The sequence below is a fragment of the Dermacentor andersoni genome, chromosome 2, assembly GCF_023375885.2.
Source record: "Dermacentor andersoni chromosome 2, qqDerAnde1_hic_scaffold, whole genome shotgun sequence".
NCBI classification, from domain to species: Eukaryota; Metazoa; Arthropoda; class Arachnida; order Ixodida; family Ixodidae; genus Dermacentor; species Dermacentor andersoni.
Window position 1 is genome coordinate 188,566,974 of NC_092815.1, and position 17,966 is coordinate 188,584,939.

The 17,966-nt window shown below is 45.9% G+C and overlaps 1 protein-coding gene across 1 annotated transcript in view; it reads left to right on the top strand.

Moving 5' to 3' along the window:
- LOC126540321 (putative protocadherin beta-18) overlaps positions 1-17,966 on the top strand; it is a 196,615-nt gene that overhangs the window by 1,011 nt on the left and 177,638 nt on the right. The window lies entirely within an intron of this gene.

The window sequence follows — 17,966 nt, forward strand, 5'->3', positions numbered from 1 at the left end:
TACTCATGTTTCAGTTGTCACGAGCTTACGCTCTAAAGTGTTTTGAAGAGATTGCTGCAACTGGAAAAGAACATGGCTCTATATCTAGTGCCCATTGCTTGCTAAGGGCTTGTAAACCATGCAAACACAACAATACTTCACGCAGGGACACATCATAGACATCAGTATGTCAACAGACGTTTATGTCATTTGTTATTCGCGTTAAGCAATGATACATTTTGCTTAGAAAAAGGCGGGTCAACTCCTTCGGAACGAACTACACGAAATCGTTTAAGCGCCCAGAGTGCAGTTTCTTCTTCTTCTTCTCATCATCATCACCATCATCATCATCATCATCATCATCATCATCATCATCATCATCATCATCATCATCATCATTATTATTATTATTATTATTATTATTATTATTATTATTATTATTATTATTATTATTATTATTATTATTATTATTATGGGAGAATTATACTATTGAATTGCTGGGTGAGGAAACTACGTGACCTCAAGCTGTCATATCGTATAAAAATTAGGAGGTTTCTTGAATATGGCTACGGATAAGTGGCCAAATATTCAGTTAAATATTTCTGTGCTACCTTAAAAGCTCGTTGCTAAATGTCTTGCAAGGTGCACTGTAATATCACATCAGAAATGACCGAGAGAATCAGTACACACAAACCGACAGCCAGCGCGCGTCGGTCGCTGCTAGGCGGCGTCTAGATGACTTCTTGTTCCGAGAAAGTGAAGGAGGGAAGAGGGACACTAACTTTCATTTTTACGACTGTAAGTCCTTGCTCTGACTCGCATCTTCCACACCCCGCACGGACCGATCGCGACCTCGATCTGAGACGCGAACACTCGTCGCCGTTCATTCTCGAGAGCACGTTGGGCCCGCGCGCTGGTGCACACCCTCTGGCCAGCTAGCTCTCTTTGTGATACACTTCTCTGCCAAAGCTTTGCGCTCTCACTTAGGTAGTTCACAACGACGCACGGCTGACCACCCAAGTGTCGTTGCTCACGTGGACCGAGAAAACCCGGAATAACAGCGGTCGCTGGGCGTTATAGGGCAGCCGCGGTCATTATGAGCGCGGGCTGCACGCCGCGTGCTAGCGAAGAGGTGCCGCCTATACGTCTCGCAACAACGCCGAAGTAGGGAGAGCCCACTGCCGGTGAAGCGTGCGGGCGCGTGTATGCTTAGTCAAATTGTGCACTGTGTTAAGGCTGCGAGCGAAACTTGAAACAATGAGGTAGCGAAGATAACGACCGAGAAGCAATGACTACAGGCGCGATTATATTGCACGACTGCTGGTGCCCCGTTTCCTTGCCTTTTGACATTCCAGGTTGTATCTTGACGCCCCCGTGGCCCACGCCCCCCTGTTCCGCGACCCTTTCACCTCCCCAGATGAGATCGCGCCGATGACCTACGTGGTGTAAGCATTAGTGAAAGCTGCACCGACATGCGCTGCTTGACCGTTCAGGCCTATTCACCTTTCCATTTCTCGCTCCTATGACCGAGGTACTGAAGAGCATGAATGAATTTTCTGGCGATCGAATGCGATCGACGTGTAGACGCGAGTCTTGTCTGCGCCAGCCGCTTTTAGTGTTGGCGGCGGGCCGCGCTTGCAACGAGTTTGGACGCTCTCTTTAACAACCTGCTAGCACGAGTGCTCTATTCTGCGTTGTTCGCTTCGGGTTTGACCGTTTTTGTCGAACTTTTCGAAAGGCGCGTGGCCGGAGATCACAGGGTTGCCTCCGCAGTGCACACTAATCAATGTTGTGATCGTACCTGTGATGTTAAATTCTCTTGCGCGTCAAGCAGGTCACTCGGTGCTGTGGTTGCGTTCTGCTGTTATGATGAATAGCTAGACTGGCTGCATGTAGTGACGGTAGTAGTACGTAGATGTACTGTTTCTTCGCTATAAAAAGCTATGGCTGTTTTGTCAAACATTGAATGGGGCTGCGATGTTTTCAACTCACTCATGCGATGTTTTCAACTGATTGTCCTTTGGAAATGTTCACCGATCGGGCAGCATTTCGTTCTCCTTTCATGTGTGCCGCCTATTCTTTTGCCGTTAGAAATACTTCTAGTTTGTGAAAAAATCATTTGTCTAAAAAACTAGCGACTGCTGTGCGTCGTCTCCCCTCTCCCAATTTTTCTGCTTTTTCGGGTCACGACTTCCCCTTTTGTTTAACTTGGAACGCAGTCAAGCAGTACTCAGTCTTAATTCCGCTTATATTTCGCTTCAACATTGGCAAATAACTCCGGCAATAAAATGTGTAAATCTGACTCATACTTTTAAAGTATGGTGCTGCCTGAACTTGCAACAAAGTGTATACGGATTGCTCATACTTTTCTGCGCTTTCATCGGTGTCTCAGTAAAATCCCACTCGAAACTCTTGAGAACCAAGCGCACCAGTGAAAAGTGGTGTTTAGTCTAGTTGAAGTGCGGAATGCCCCAACCAGCGAGTTTTTGCATAATGTACAAGCACTGACGCCAGCCACATTATTCTGACACATGTGTTGTCTGGAAATATGGAAATATGAGACCAATCTCACTGACTTCATGCCTAGGCAAGCTTCTGGAACATGTCATTCTGAACGGGCTTCAACCTTACCTAGAATCCAGCGACCGCTTTCCCGAAACAATGTTCTGATTCCGGCCCCACTTTTCGACCCACGACATCCTTCTTCAGCTGAAGGAACAAGTCCTTGAAAACATCTCACCGCATAACACCGGAGCGATTTTAGCACTCGATCTCAAAGGCGCTTTCGACAATGTGGCTCACCATACCATCCTTACAAACCTAAGCCTCACGCACTGTGGTCGTAATACTTACGATTGTGTACGCGCGTTTCTAAGCAACCGCACGGCCACAATAGGCATTGGCTCACTCGGAACCCCGACGTTACCTACCCGCAACAAAGGAACCCCACAAGGTGCTGTTCTATCACCCACCCTTTTCAATATTGCTATGATGAAATTACCTGATAAACTCAACGCAATACCAGGAATCAGGCATGCAATATACGCCGATCACATCACTATCTGGACTACCACTGGTTCCGAAGGAGAGCAACAAGACGCCCTTCAACAAGCGACCGACGTCGTCCAGCAATATGCAAAAACAAGTGGTCTACGGTGCTCCCCCGAGAAGTCAGAACTATTAGTCATTCGACAGAGGTCACGAAGAAAACTCAATGAACTACCCCACATCACACTCACCCTCGACGACAAAGAAATACCCACAGTAAACCGCGTCCGCATTCTCGGACTCCACATACAACAGGACGGCGGAGGCGCATACACCATCCAACGTCTCAAGCAGACCACCTTCCAAATCATGCGAATGGTCAGCCGGATCACCAGCAAACAATATGGACTGAAAGAAGACGACATAATACAGCTCGTCCAGGCCCTGATAATCAGCCGCATTACCTACGCTGCCCCGTACTTGCCCCTCACTCCCAAGGATATAGATCAATTAGACGTACTTCTTCGGAAAGCCTACAAGCAAGCGCTCGGCCTACCACCGGGAACAGCGACACTCAAGCTTGAAGCCCTAGAAGTCCATAATACTATAAGAGAAATTATAGACGCCCACCTCACAAGCCAACGAGAACTACTAGCCCTCACACCAACAGGAAGAACAGTCCTAGCGCGCCTAGGCTGCGCCACACACGGCAAAGGCCACGAACAAGCAATTCATCTGGCCCCCAACTTCCGGGAGCACATCAAGGTAGCCCCTTTTCCCAGAAGCATGCACCCGGAACATCATGCCGATCGTCGCCAAGCTCGCGCAAAAACTCTACAGACAAAATATGGCAGTCTCCCCACCAAACTATACACAGATGCCGCGCAGTACCCCCAAAAAGCAGCCATGACGGCCAGCGTTGTCGACTATAGCCTACAAGAGGTGGTCTCGATGACGGTCCGCACTGCCAGCGCCCTCGTAGCGGAGGAGACAGCCATCGCCTTGGCCATCACCTCTAGTCTGACCAACGAGTACGTCACAATTATTACTGACTCCCAGGCTGCTTGCCGTAGCTACGCGAGAGGCAGAATATCTTCAATCGTCCACCGCCTCCTCAAACAAGCCTCCCAATTCCCGGACGTTGAAATATACTGTGGACCCCAGGACACGAGTCCCTCCGTGGAAATCAGCGTGCGCACGCTGTACGTAGCCCGAGCTCAAGCCTTCAGGCCGCCACAAGAGAGGGATACGGCCGCATCCATGGAGCCCGTACCTTTACAATACAACGCACGCCATACTACAACTCCACAGATTGAACAGACGACAATACCCACCTCCACACAAGACCCTCTCACGTGAAGACGCCGTAACATGGCGACAACTACAAACCAACACATACCTCCATTTAAGCAGACCCCCTACACGCAATACACCCTACACTATATTCATACAAATGTCCTCTTTGTAATGATTACGCCTCCCTATATCACACCACATGGGCGTGCCCCAAGGTGAAGGCGGCCCCGCAAATACCCAACCCCACACCCGAGCAGTGGGCGGCCGTGCTGACTAGTTCGGACCCTCGTAACCAGCAGCAACTGGTGCGGCGGGCCCGGGAGACAGCAAGAGCCGCAGGAGCCCTGGACTAAGGGCGCCTCCCGCACAAGCAGAAAGACACCAGCTTGCCCCCCTTTTTTTAAATAAATGTTTCTCCTCCTCCTCTGGAAACGCAAGGTAACAAAATGAGGAGGTGGGCTGTTGTCTGTTCCGCATGTCGAGCAGTGCCCACTTTACAAAGTTAAAGGATTGACACCATTAGAACTAAATAAGGGTGTCATAACTCTGATACACACTTTTTTTTAGTCTAAGGGTGTGAATTATAGACCAAGTTAGACCCTTATGCATTTTTAAGGCTGTAAATTATACTACAGTGTAGGCAGATAAGCGTAGCATAGAGAACACACGCCTGCGTACCATCTGTCCTCCCGTCGTTTGAGCTACGCGCCCAAATAAAGTCATGTGGCAGCTAAAACGGTAGCACACACAGACACTCGGCGCATCAATGAATCTGTGTTGCTTGGGCTTTCTTAATTGTGCGCGCCCTTGTTTGCGGACTGGACGGTTGTTCATTTAAGCTCAGACTTCAATTAAACTTTATTTCATTTATCTCGTGCTGAGTGCGAAATTGCGTCTCAAATGCAGGGTATACATCAGCCTCGTTCAGACGTGAACGGGCTGCAATATCATCTGCCTTCTCAGATTCTGCTGAAATATAAAAAGAACGCCGAGTGACCAAAATTATTTAGAAGCGCTGCACAAAGTGAGCAAAGAAGGGATTCGTTTTATTTTTATTAATATACATGTACTACGTGCTAACCCTGCGTCTATACGTGCTCTCCTTTTATTGTGCTTCGTACACCGAGAAAGAAAATTATACTCGCGTGCAATCTGACGCTTTTGTCTTTCAATATTTGTCGGAATTGTCTTGTTTTTTTAGAAATATGAGAAACCGTTACAAAACAAAACCCCTCAAATTTTCTCATTTATTCGCTTCGCAGATTCAACTTCAGCGCTGCCTTTTCTATGCTGATAGTACGCTCCAGATAGTGCTACCAGTAATCGATTCGCAGTTTTTAGGCCTCGCCTGTAAACGAGTTCCAGTTCCGTTGTTTTTCTTTCGTCCGTAGCCATAATTCGTTAGCTTATCACGGAGGTGGTGCATAAACGGCCATCTACCGGATCTCAGTTTGCCAGCAGCTTGTTCTACTCAGCGCAGCAGGCGCCGTTAACGGCGCTTTATTCTGCTTCATTTTTTTTTTTTTTTTTGAAAGATGGTAACATAAGGAGAAGCTTGCCCGAGGACACAAGCAGTAATCGCGCGGGTCGCACAGTGCGCCATCGTCGAATACGGCGTGCCACCGTTGCTGCGGTACGATTCGTTTCCTCGTTTGAGTTGGAAGCGCGTGCCGGTTCTTTGGTTACGATTCATTCGACGATGATCATCGAAATGGGACAACGCACTTAATTGTTCTGCGCTTGTCGTGCGCGTTGGTCCGTCGTGTGATTACGCACTATTTCTTCCTTGAAAACACGAGCTGAATTACGCGTTTTTTTTTTCTCTTTTCATATCTATACTCATTGTAGAGGCGAATGTCGCTGTATAGCTTTGAAGGACTATCGGGTTTCTTCAACGCCGTGAGGCGCTATAGAAAAGGCCGCGTGGCGTGCTTTAAGGCATGCGTTCTAGTATGGGCATGCACTCTAAACTTTTTCTTATGCAGGAGGAGAACTCATTCGGACGCATTATGTGGCGGTAGGCGACTTAAAAGATAACACGTGTGATATTATATAGATGGAGGGATAATAAATATACCGATGAGCAGCTAGACGATAGCTAAATAAAAGTATGGCGCATTTCACCGCTATTCCCCATTCTGCTGTGCCGTGCTGGTTGGTTAACAATTACCGGCAGTGCAATTTTTCACAGTGCCCTGAAGTGCTAACAGGAGCATCAATGTGTCTGCAAGGTACATTTCTCGTAAATGGTGCTAAGCGCAGGATTGCTGCGAAATTTACATGACTTTATTACTATACTGGAGTTGAGTTGCGCAATTGGGACAGACCCCTAAAGTGAATAACGACAACTTTATTTAGATAGAACTTAACCAGTGAAATTTCCTTAATTTATTGTCGTCGCACCGCAATCTCTCGTGCCAGTACGTTCGCATTTTCATATAATCTAGCTGAGCTGACAGGGAGATCTTTTGTTGTTGTGTTCTCACTGCGAAAACAGACGTTAACGTTTCCGGACGTTATTCTGGTTAACCTCCCTGCCTTCTGAATTTCTCTTTCCTTCCTTCCTTCCTGCGAAAACAAACACACACCAACTTGGACATACTTGAAGAGCTACGCTATTGTTCTGACTGAGGAGCGTGGGTCCTTCGGTAGCGTAAGAGGTGGTTGAAGACGGCGATTCATTCATGCTTCGATCGGGGCGTAAACATAAAAAAAATGGTCTAGTAGAGTTTATTTGTCAACTGGAGCTTGATGGGTAGAAAAGAGAACAAATCTTAGCCTGGTGTTCTATTTCTTATACCAGCGAAAACTGACCTTGTACCAAAGAGGACAATGTTTCCATTTATTCCGGGCATATACAGTACACGCTGACTAGCTGGCACTTCCTAGTGGCATCGGCAGAGTGAGGCACAGGGATGCATGTCCTTTGGCGTAATTATGTACGGCGCTTACGCTTCGCGAGAGGAAGTACCGATGCTACGTAACGAATTCACAGGCGGCGATCACTTATGGACAGTTGTATGACGTGCCCCGCGAAACGGTAAATTAAGTAAGAAAAATCAGAAGAGTGGCTGATTATCTGGCAGTCTCATCGAGAGTGTCTTGATATTGTGCTGTTTATATACATATGCGGGGACAGCCGTTAGAAATATGGCCATATCGTACTCAGTTCTTCCTTTTTCTTTTCTTCTGTTTGTTCGTGCATGAGTGCTTTTGTTTACTTTTTCTAAATTATATCTGCTGTCCTCATTGGTGAATTCTCAAGTGTTGCTTAACTTCTGTCAACGTTCTTTGCTCTGCGTCATGGACAGTGTTCATTTTGTAAGTTTATGCTACCGCCAGTAGTGTATGTTTGCTTTTGTTCTACTTTCCACTTGTACCCACTTCTGCCTTGGCCGCTATTGGGTAGCCGGCAGTATTTCATAAAATAAATAAATAAGAATAAGTACAAGAGCAAAAACATCAACGAAAGGCAGGAAGGTTAACCAGGACTGAGCCTGTTTGGCTTCCCTGCACTGGTAGAAGAGAAAGATGAAGGTGAAGATTAGGAAAAGAAGAGAATGACTGCCGTAGATATGATAGACATAGTAACAGTTCTCTGCTCTGTATCACAGGCGGTCGCTCAGTCCACTGTAGCTTTCCGAAATCGCGGTAGTGCTTGTGTGACATTTTGTAGCTGCGATGTGCGAGGCCATGGTCCCAAGGTCATTTCCAAGCTGAGTGGTTTTCTGTCCAACTGATTTAGAGCTATGCAGAGTTTATGTTGTTCATCCTCGAAGGATGGGCACAGGAGGCATGCTATAGTGTCCTCGACATCGCAGGCATTGCACTCGGCGCTATCGCTCATTCCAATAAAATATGTATACGTATTGGTGAATTCAACACCCACGCGTAAGCGGTACACCATTGTTTCATCACTTCGCGGAAGTTCAGGTAACAGCCGCAGTTACATAGATGGGTCGAGAGAAAGCAAGCGATGGTGAGTGTATTCAGGATTTTGCCACTCCTATGTCATGCGGTGCGCTAGCTTGCTCAAGTGTTGGGTTGGGCTCCACCAGTCCTCGATAAAGGTACAGAAACGAGGTTTGTTCCTTTGAGTCCTAAGTACGAAATACTATGTATGTTAGTGAGCTTAAAAAATATATATATCTGGTGGCCATTCAGAAAGGTGACATGCCTCGGCAAATCATCTCTTATGAAGGAAACGTGTTCAGAATTCAGGTTCTGTTATGAATAACACGTTCAGAGGCGTTCCGCCTCCAAGCAGAAAAACACATGTTCCGCACTGGTTCCTGAATCACTAGTCATCTTCTAGCTAGAGAGCGGCTGAGCGTAATCTCAAGGAATTAGATTTCTGGCCTAGAAAAATGTTTGCGCATGTCGGCGCTTACCGGTAGCCGATGTATGCAGGAGGCTATTTCTTACACCTTTTATACGTACGGTAGCTGACGTAGCACAGCCTGCGACGTGCACAAATTGCCATCAGCTCCGTGTTGTGATGTATTCTACATTTCCACGTGCCATCTAATAAATAATATAATAAAAAGGTCGGCGTATACAGGCAATACACTTGAATTCATTCACGCTTTCTTCGGTTTGATGGGTGTTTGCCTCCCATTAGAATTATGTCTTTCAATAAATCTCCGAACTCAGTGAATGCAAACTTTGAAGAAAAGAAAAAGAAAGCTCCTTTGACACCCTAAATAGATAATCCGGAAGGAGCGTTCTTACACTGCGGTATACATAAGATCCATCCTTTCGGTACCTACTCTATTTCACAGCTGCTAGCGGATAGGCTACCACTCAGCTGGCATTCGGTGCTGACTGCTTGAAATTATGTACTCGCGATATGACGCTCACGCCTTTCTTGCTTTTGCGCCCTCCGCCATTTCCGCGTCTCTTTGCTTGAACCGTTCGCAATAACGCAAAAAAGTGGTCCGAAAGAGGTACCGACCGCACATCCGTATTCAGAACCCATCCGTCTCACTGGTGCAGCCTCGTTCATGCCAAGCACGGACGTCGGCGAATGCTGCGTTGCTAGAGGGGGCAACCATCCCTGCTCATCTTGATGATACCGAGCAAGCGGCACGGCCCACGTGACTGAGTCACTTATCAAACTTGTTCAACCGTGCAGTGAGTGCAGCAGGCAGAGATTTATAAGCGCCAACTTTGCTTCATTTCTTTCTTTCTTTCTCTCTTTCTTTCTTTCTTTCTTTCTTTCTTTCTTTCTTTCTTTCTTTCTTTGTCGCAAGCGCGTGAAAAGCGGCAGCGGCGTGTTTACGTGCACGACGGCGCAAAACGACGCTGTTCTCGCGGGCACCGCAATATAGCGGCGATGCTTCGCTATGGTCTTCGAGCGTACAAGTGTGCCGCGCAGCAGCGGATCCTTGAGCGGACCGCAGACGTGCGCTCCAATTGCGCGTGTGCTTGATTGCCGTGAGTTGTGAACTGATGGAGCGCAGGCAGCCGGCGTTGATTGTATGCCTCGTCGGTGGTGCTTGGCACAACGCCTCCGTTCGTCGCTTCTGCATGCGCGCAATGTTTGGTGTGCTGCAGTAGATAATTGAATGTTTCCTTCGCTTCGAAGCCAGAACCTTGGCCATGAGAAGCGCAGTAGCGGAAACATCGACATTAATTTTAATTTGTATTCTGGCAAACCTAACGCGAAATATCACTGTATGAGCTATTCTTAGCAATCCGTTTCCATTAGCAGGTGAGGTCTGGAATCGAGCTCGCGTATATACGCGTGCTGAGTAGCAGAACATCGGAGTTGCAGCACGTTTGGGTAACAGGCACTGGCTTGATTTAATAGGCGTTGGTTAACCGCTGTTGGTTTAGCAGGCGTAACATGTATTGGCGCAGCGATGTAATCTTCAGACAGGCGGGCTGTTACTTTGGTATTCCTAGACAGTATGCAGCGTAGTAGCAGCACCGCTTCTGGTAAAGCGAAATCATAAAAAGAAATATGGGAGCGTAATAACAGGTTTAATTCCCTCATGGTGCAGTGCATGCCAATGAGATCCTTTGCCTTATTCAGCGGCCGTGCGGTACACTGATAGATTATTTCTTGAAAACGTTCTCGGGCATTTCCTTGCGGGTTGAGGTTTGCTTATTCCTGAAAAATAGAACGAACAACATTCTCGCTGTCAGTTCACGCGCCGAAATTATGGCACCCGACGACACAGGGTTCCACGATGTTAGAGGTAGCTTTACGTTAGCGCTTTCCTTCTTCTTTTTCGCATTATTTCTATAAATTTGTAGCCCCTCCTTAGAGACTTACAGAATAAGACGGACCTGGTTTCTATTTTAGAACCAGTTTCTGCTAGTCTCGCTATATTAAACTATTTCACTTGAACTTGCCTTTTAACATAAAAAACGAAAGAAAGCAAGAATGCTCTTGAGGGCTACGCTGTTGTTTCGCTGTAAGACACACAGCTGTTTAAGAAACTGGGGCTGAATTCACAAAGATTTCCTTTGCCAAGTGCTCTGTGCCATTGACCAGCAAGGCTTCACTAATAAAAGGTCTAACATCACGATGTGCTGGAACGCACTTACGAACGCTCGAACTGTTCGTAAGTGTGGATGCCAGCATATCTTTCGAACGTAAGTTCATTTTTGGGAATAGACGCCCTGAAGAGCTTAAGAAATAGTGAGCGAAACAAACTGTCTTGCAAAGAGCGGTAACTCTTACGCACCAATATTGAAAGCTCTGCTTATTGGTACGGACATTAAAGTTAAACACTAATAAATCGATTTAGAGCCTTGAAATATATTTTCAAAACTCAATTTTCGGAAACTTCACGATAATAGATTGATTATTGGAAACGAAAAAAAAAAGATTAAGTTGAAGTTTACATTTTCGAATTTCACGCCGAAACCTCCATACCAGCGCGGCTGCGTGACTTGACGTATCCTAAAGTATATGATCGTATTGGTGTATTCGTATCGCGGTGGCGGTCTGTGACGAATGATTATGCTCAAAAGGTCATGCTCATGGTCTATGTGGCGACGGTTGTTTTGTCCCCTGTTTTCATCCTGTTGTCCGATGGAATATGTGTACGACTACGTTCAATAAACAATCAGTTATTAGCAGCGCTGTGTCTTCGTCTCCCTGTCGTCCTATGCGCCCCTTTGCGCTGCACTTCAAGTAAAAAAAGAAGAAGAAAAAAAAAAACAAATTTTATCAACGTATGTGTCTAGTCTCCGAGGTTGCTTAAAGATTGACGCACATTAACAAGTTGGTGTTTGCGCCTCTTCTCTATCCTATCTTGAAGCGCCTATCTTTGCACTAGACACGTGCTGGTAAAGTCCGTTTTTGACGTCACTTATGATCAGTTCATGAGTTCATCCCTTGTATGGTCTATTTGTTTTCCACGTTGCGTTTTTTTTTTTTGCGCTGTTTTGTTCGTAAGCCGCGAATGGGTGTCGTTGGCGGCAGCACGAAGCAACAAGGCGGCGTCAGAAATAAATGTCGGACCGAAGACTTCCACCGCTGTGGCATTGCTGCAATAAAGCAGTAGACAAAAGCGTTCTTATTCCTCATTTCAAGCCGCTCAGCTTGTGTACGTGGGCGCCATGAGTCGGATACGGTGTCTCCGCCGTCGAGAATTAAGGCAGTGACTGCGAAATAAGTCTGCCCTGTTCAAATCACGATGGTCCGACGGCTGCAGCCTCCCGATGTTTCCTCCCGAAATGTGATAGCTCTCTTTCCTCCTTCTGCGGTGTCACTCTTAGTGCTCATTATTCTTTTATCGCGTATTTTGTTGTTGCAGATCCGCTTCTCCACTGATTTGATAGCCACCGTTCGCATGGCGCATCGGGCTGTATTGGACAAAGCATGTGTACAAGGCGTGATTTGTTTTGATTTATTTGGACGAAATTGAAAATGTTCACAGCTATATTGCGTCGCCGCATTCTCCACAACCAGTAAATTACTCAATTATTGAAAGCTAAATTATTTAAATTATTTATGGGACTTCACGAGCCAGAAGCATGGTATCGTTATGAGGCACGCCGCAGTGCGGCCCTACGCATTGGTTATTACCACCTCGAGTTCTTTAATTAATGTGCGCTTAAGTTAAATATACGATCGTTTTTTTTTTAAATTTTACCCCCGTCGAAATCCCGCTGTGTCTTGGCTGGGATCGAATCCGTGACGTCGCGCGCAGCAGCGCCACGCTACATTTACTAATCCACCGCGGTGGGTACGGCGAAAAACTGACGGCATGGCGTGGTATAAGGAACGTTCCGAAAATAAATCATTTCACAAAGTGGCAGAGCAGACAGTAAAAATAGCAGCAACAAAACAGCACTTCCAGCGATTTCTGGGAATAATCACATGTCAAATAACCAAGTCAACCCGATAATGCGTAATAATTAAAAAAAACACACAAGGACATGCTAAGTGCTCACACGTGTACGCAATATAGATTTTCTAAAACAAAGTTAATTATCAAATTATTTGAGTGCGCAAAGCGGTTAGTTTTTTTTTTTTTACATCTGTAATCCATATTTAAATATTGTAGGTGCAAGATAGCGCAATTCGGTTTCATGAGATGGATTACTTGATAGAATTTCCAGCATGAGATATCGAAATGCTTATTACCTATATAACATCATCTCCATAGTTAAATTCGTAACTAATCACCTCGTGGCAGATTACAACTGACGATTTGCAGTCGGTTAGCCGCAAGCCACAAGCACCTCAAACTAATATTGGAACTAATGTAAGTATTTAAATATGTCTTAGCAAATTGTGCGCGGAAATGCATTGAAACTCTTGTTAAATTTGTCTTCCCCTGCTTAAGTAGGGGTTTTGACAGTCATGCTAGTGGAATACTGCATCTTGCCGGAAGATTGATGGCGACTGTCTCAGAACTCATGCTAATATGCCGTTTTGTTCTAACTGAATGTGACTTCAGAATTCGCTGCGTCCCATCCCTAAATTGTTATATGCTGGTTAAAAACATCTTTAAAAATCTAATTAGGGATTTTTTTATTGAACGCCTAATTACGTATTTACGTTTCTCGTGGAAGTAATGTCCGCCTCTTTGTGTAATCCAGCTCAAGGATTAGCATTATGCTCTTTGCCGCAGGGGATTCCTTTAAATGTTATGTACAGATTAAAACAATATCACCGGTACATATTTAAAACAATATATATGTTTCCTATAAAATAGATGGAACGGTATAGTATACATCAACGGTGTATACTACTTATGACTCTACAATGACCGCAAACTTTCCGTTAGCTCATCACTTTCACTTTAGATACTTCTTACAACAATTTTTTTTTTTTTTTTTGATGATCGAAAGTGCGGATAGGGGTGCTTGCATTTTGGACGTGTCAGTCGACGACGAGCCGTGGAGTGCGCCCCATGGTGCGTATGCCTGCTGGTTCATGCCCGCATGGCACAAGACGCACACTGAGTGCTCGCCTCTGCATCCGGGCCACCCGTGTAGGCGAAATGACCGCGTCCCGCACGCTCCCACTCGTCCTCTTCGGCAGCCTACATGATCGCGCGCAATATTGGAGAAAGCGGCGATCAGGGCAGATTAGCGTTGACCGAGGGGTCGTAGGAATGGACGGGGCGGAAGGGACTCTTTAAACCTCGACGACGTGGGGCGGGGGCCTGCAGTGGTGGGGCATTAAGTCTGCCCCACTTTCGGCAGCAATTACAGCGCTTGGCGTTGGGGTGCTTGTATCGGAAACGCCCCGCCGTTCTTCGCTTACCCGTGGTGGGACCCATCGTTGCTTTAGGCATACGGGGTCACACGCGAGTCACTTGCGCGCCATACAGAGCTATACGGCATCGTTATTATTCCTGCGCTGTAATGGTCATAGTACGCGAAGCTTCGTCGGATTTATGTAGGCGATAGGAACGAGCCGGAACGTCATAGCTAGAGCTAAAGGTGTGCTGAAATTTTTTTTCTTCATTTCAGGTCACACTGAAGAAGAAAAAGCAACAGCCACACGCGCGCGCAAAGTGGCGCAGACAAAGGGCATATGAAAAAAAAAAATGGAAGTAGCCGAGTCCATGGCAGTCTTTGAGTGCTTGCACGGAAAACTTGGGAAAAGAAATTAACAGAGCACTCTTTTTCCACTAACTTGCTTCACAAACATGCAAACACATATGTGCATTTGTGGCTTTGTCAAGGTGTTTTCTATCGTTTAACAACGCCTTTTCCATCGCTTTATAGTATTCGCTTGGTATATACCCTTTCAAATAAGCATCAACCTAACTCGTTCTCAAGTAAACGACACTGAGATTTCTTTCTAGAAGGTATCCGCTGTGCTTATTAGTTTCTTTTTCTTGTAATGAGGAGACGTAACGTAGATATAGCATCATGGCACACCGTTCTTCATGCTTTTGCTATAGCCACCTGCGTTAGTAGAAGAACCAGCCGAGCTTTCAGCGCAGCAATGCAGCCACCAGTGCAAACGGTGGAAAATCCGGAAAATGAAGCTCCCTGACTTTCCTCTTCTGAAGCATTCAACTCACCGATGCAGACCGCAAACGGAAAAGGAGACAAAGTTATTCCACTGATATTTGTATTTTGTTGGACACCCCTTCTTGTAAAGTCCTCGAGGGGCGCTGTCTTACTTGACTGTCAACATCCGTCACGTATACTTGCGTTGATGGTAATAAACTCATTACATCCCGCTTGCACGAGCATTTTCAGGGAGATTTTACACTCCACGGTGAAGAACCTGGTGGCGTCCACTGCCGCGATTGCAGTGGGCACCACCACAACGACAACAAAAACAGTCACTCCATACGCCAAATAAACAAAAGCATTAATTAACGTCTTAGTTGCAAGCTTCACGGCGCACTTGTGTATTTGAACGGTGGAAGAAATCCCACTAGAAGTATAGTTCCGTGTTTCTATATTTCAAAACGGCCATGAAACTGAATTAACTGGCGTCAGATTATTCGCTTAATTTGCTTGATCACGCATGCAGCACTGCGAAGCGCGGCTCACATTGCGACCCACTTGTGACGTGGCAGGGTGACGTAAAATGAAGCCTTGCTATACGGCCCCATAAAGCCGTCCGTATCAACCGCTTCATGCAGTTTCATTTTACGCCATGCTTTAAGGTCGCGCATGGCTTGAACAGAGAGCCCCGTTTCGTGGTGTCGCGTGAGTAATCAGGTAAATTGGACGAATAATTTGGCGCTAGTTATGTCGGTCTACATGGCCACTTTAAAACATAAGCATGTCCCGAAACGCTGAAAACTAGGGAGTTAATTAACAAGATTAGTATATTTATTAAATGATTTGCTTTGGATTTTCTTGCAAATGATGTCCGCCTGGGCAGATAATTAATCTGTAGTGGCGTAATTCGGGTAACATTTGTAGGCTATCTCAATCGTACCGTATTTCATGCGCAATTACAGTGACGTTCATCGGGTCTCCTCGGCCGTCCTGAAAAGTCAGAGAAGCTCGTTGTATTTTTGAGAAGTCTCGGCAGCCATGCATTTGAATTGAATTGAATTGCCTTTATTTCCATAAACATATAATTAATGGGGGATTTAAGGAAAAAGTTGCACACAGCAACTTGACGGACGCTAAAACCCTGTCTGAGGGCAGCAGCGGCAGGCACAAGCACTGATTTAGGACAAACAACACGAAGAATACATTACAACACTATACAATGTTTGCTGCAACTCTGCCGACAAAAAAAAAATTGCGGTATAAGGCCACCACTACAAAAGATCAAGCAATCCGCACTTTACACATGAGAAAAAAAGCAGGAAATTGCATATTTTGCAATTTCAGAAAACAACATGAAATATCAAATTCAGTCATGATCACATTTCGCTGAAAAACTAATTTTAACGCGAAACAGGGAAACAAGTGACATCGATGTTATTGCGCATGAGTATGCTTAATAGGCGTGGTAAGCGATGATGTAGCATTTGAAAAGTGTAGTTCGTTCGAAGACCTGGCACATGCCATTGTTCGGGTGATCGTGTGCTGGGGTGCTATAACGTGAAACTATTCCAAACTTTTCTATTCCAATTCTGCAACCAGCCCTCCGCGATTGGTCAAAAACTTTTTTGGACCACCCCCACTTCACCTGTCTGTCATACGACGTCACGAAAACCGCGATAGCTCCCCATCTGATATGACGTGTACACACTGATTATGCATACTTTGATTGAACAAAACAAAAATAGTTATTTCTGATTCGACACTTTTTTTGCCATTAGTCCTCGGCTGTTGGTCAAAAGTTTTCGGGCTGCACCCACTTCAACTGCCTCTCACGCTACGTCACAAAACCGCAGATACTTACCGCGTCAAAGTGACGCGTACGCGTTAAAGATGCACTAATATGCCGAACAAAACTAAATTTTCTTCTGAATAGCCGCAGGCTGCCCCGTTCCGAAAGGAATAAAAGATGGCTGCTGCCGATCGCTCCAGCACTGGCTACTCGCCCCTGCCGGAGAGCATGGGTTTATTTGCGTGTAATAAAACTTTTTGCGTGGCCGTGTAACGTTTACGACCTCGTTCTGGCAACTCTTCTTTGCGGAGGATCCGTTTTAGCGTTATTGTTAAGCTTCCGTTCTATGCCGCTGCGATTGTCGACGAGCCACCGCAAGCTAAGTAAGAGAAAGTGGACCAATCACAGACGCCGGCACCACCCTCTTCATCCGGTTATCGATATTCAGTGGTGTGGCTCGACCCCATCGAATCCCTCTCCACTTGAGCATGCTCCTCGCCTCTTGTGAGCCAATCAGATAAGACGAGCCGCTCAGCTCAGGCAATGTTATTCGTTTTTCAAGCAAACAAAAGTGACCTCCTGTGAACGAGGGGAGCATTTGATTGGTTTTTTCAGACAACCCTGCGGTTGACCGCCCGATGCTTGCGTCGGCGGTTACGCAAATTTGGCGTCAGGAGATTGGAATAAAAACATGTTGGAATAGGTCTACGTTATGCGGCCCCTGTATTCTTTTCTGTTTCAAACTAACTGCGTTAAGGACCTAACACATGGTTGGTTTTGTTTCTCGTCTTTACGAGAGCCTAACGACAGCCTGAAGTCTAACAGAGAGTGCAGCGTGAGTAATTTCAACTGTTTGAAGAGAGGTGCAGTATGAGCGTCTGCTGGAGCATTGCAGATAGTACGAATTACCTTTTTTTGAAGCAGGAATAGTCTAAGTTTGTAGCAGATGTACTCCACACCAGACAGCAGTAGTGTATGTGACGCAGGAAGAGAGCATTGTTTAAGAGAAGTTTGATTTTGCGCGGCAGTGGTTTTAAACTGGAGTATTCCAGCGAATTGCGCGAGTTTTCCTGCAAGGAAGTCTATGTAATCAGTCCGGGATATATGGCTATCAAAAAACACGCTTAATGTTTTCGCAGGCCGGATAAGCTCAATTCTTGAAGCGCCTATTAAAATGTCAGTCTCTGAGTTCACGCGTTTATTTTTGGCTTGAAATAAAATAGCTTTGCTTTTGTCTGTGTAAATTTTTAAGCCATCGTCCTGTGACCATGTACGTATTTCAGCAAGGGCAGAATTTTCAGTCCAAATTAGGTTTAACTTGTGTTGGGCGCTGCTGTTGCGCTAATGCCTCCAAACGCTGCTCAACGTTCTGCGGATCCTGGCGGCCACAATACGCATCACGCATTTGGGCGAGACGGGCCTCGCGAGCTTCAGCCGTCTCCTTGGTGTGGCTAGAGGGTGCTTAGCTCCCGTAGAC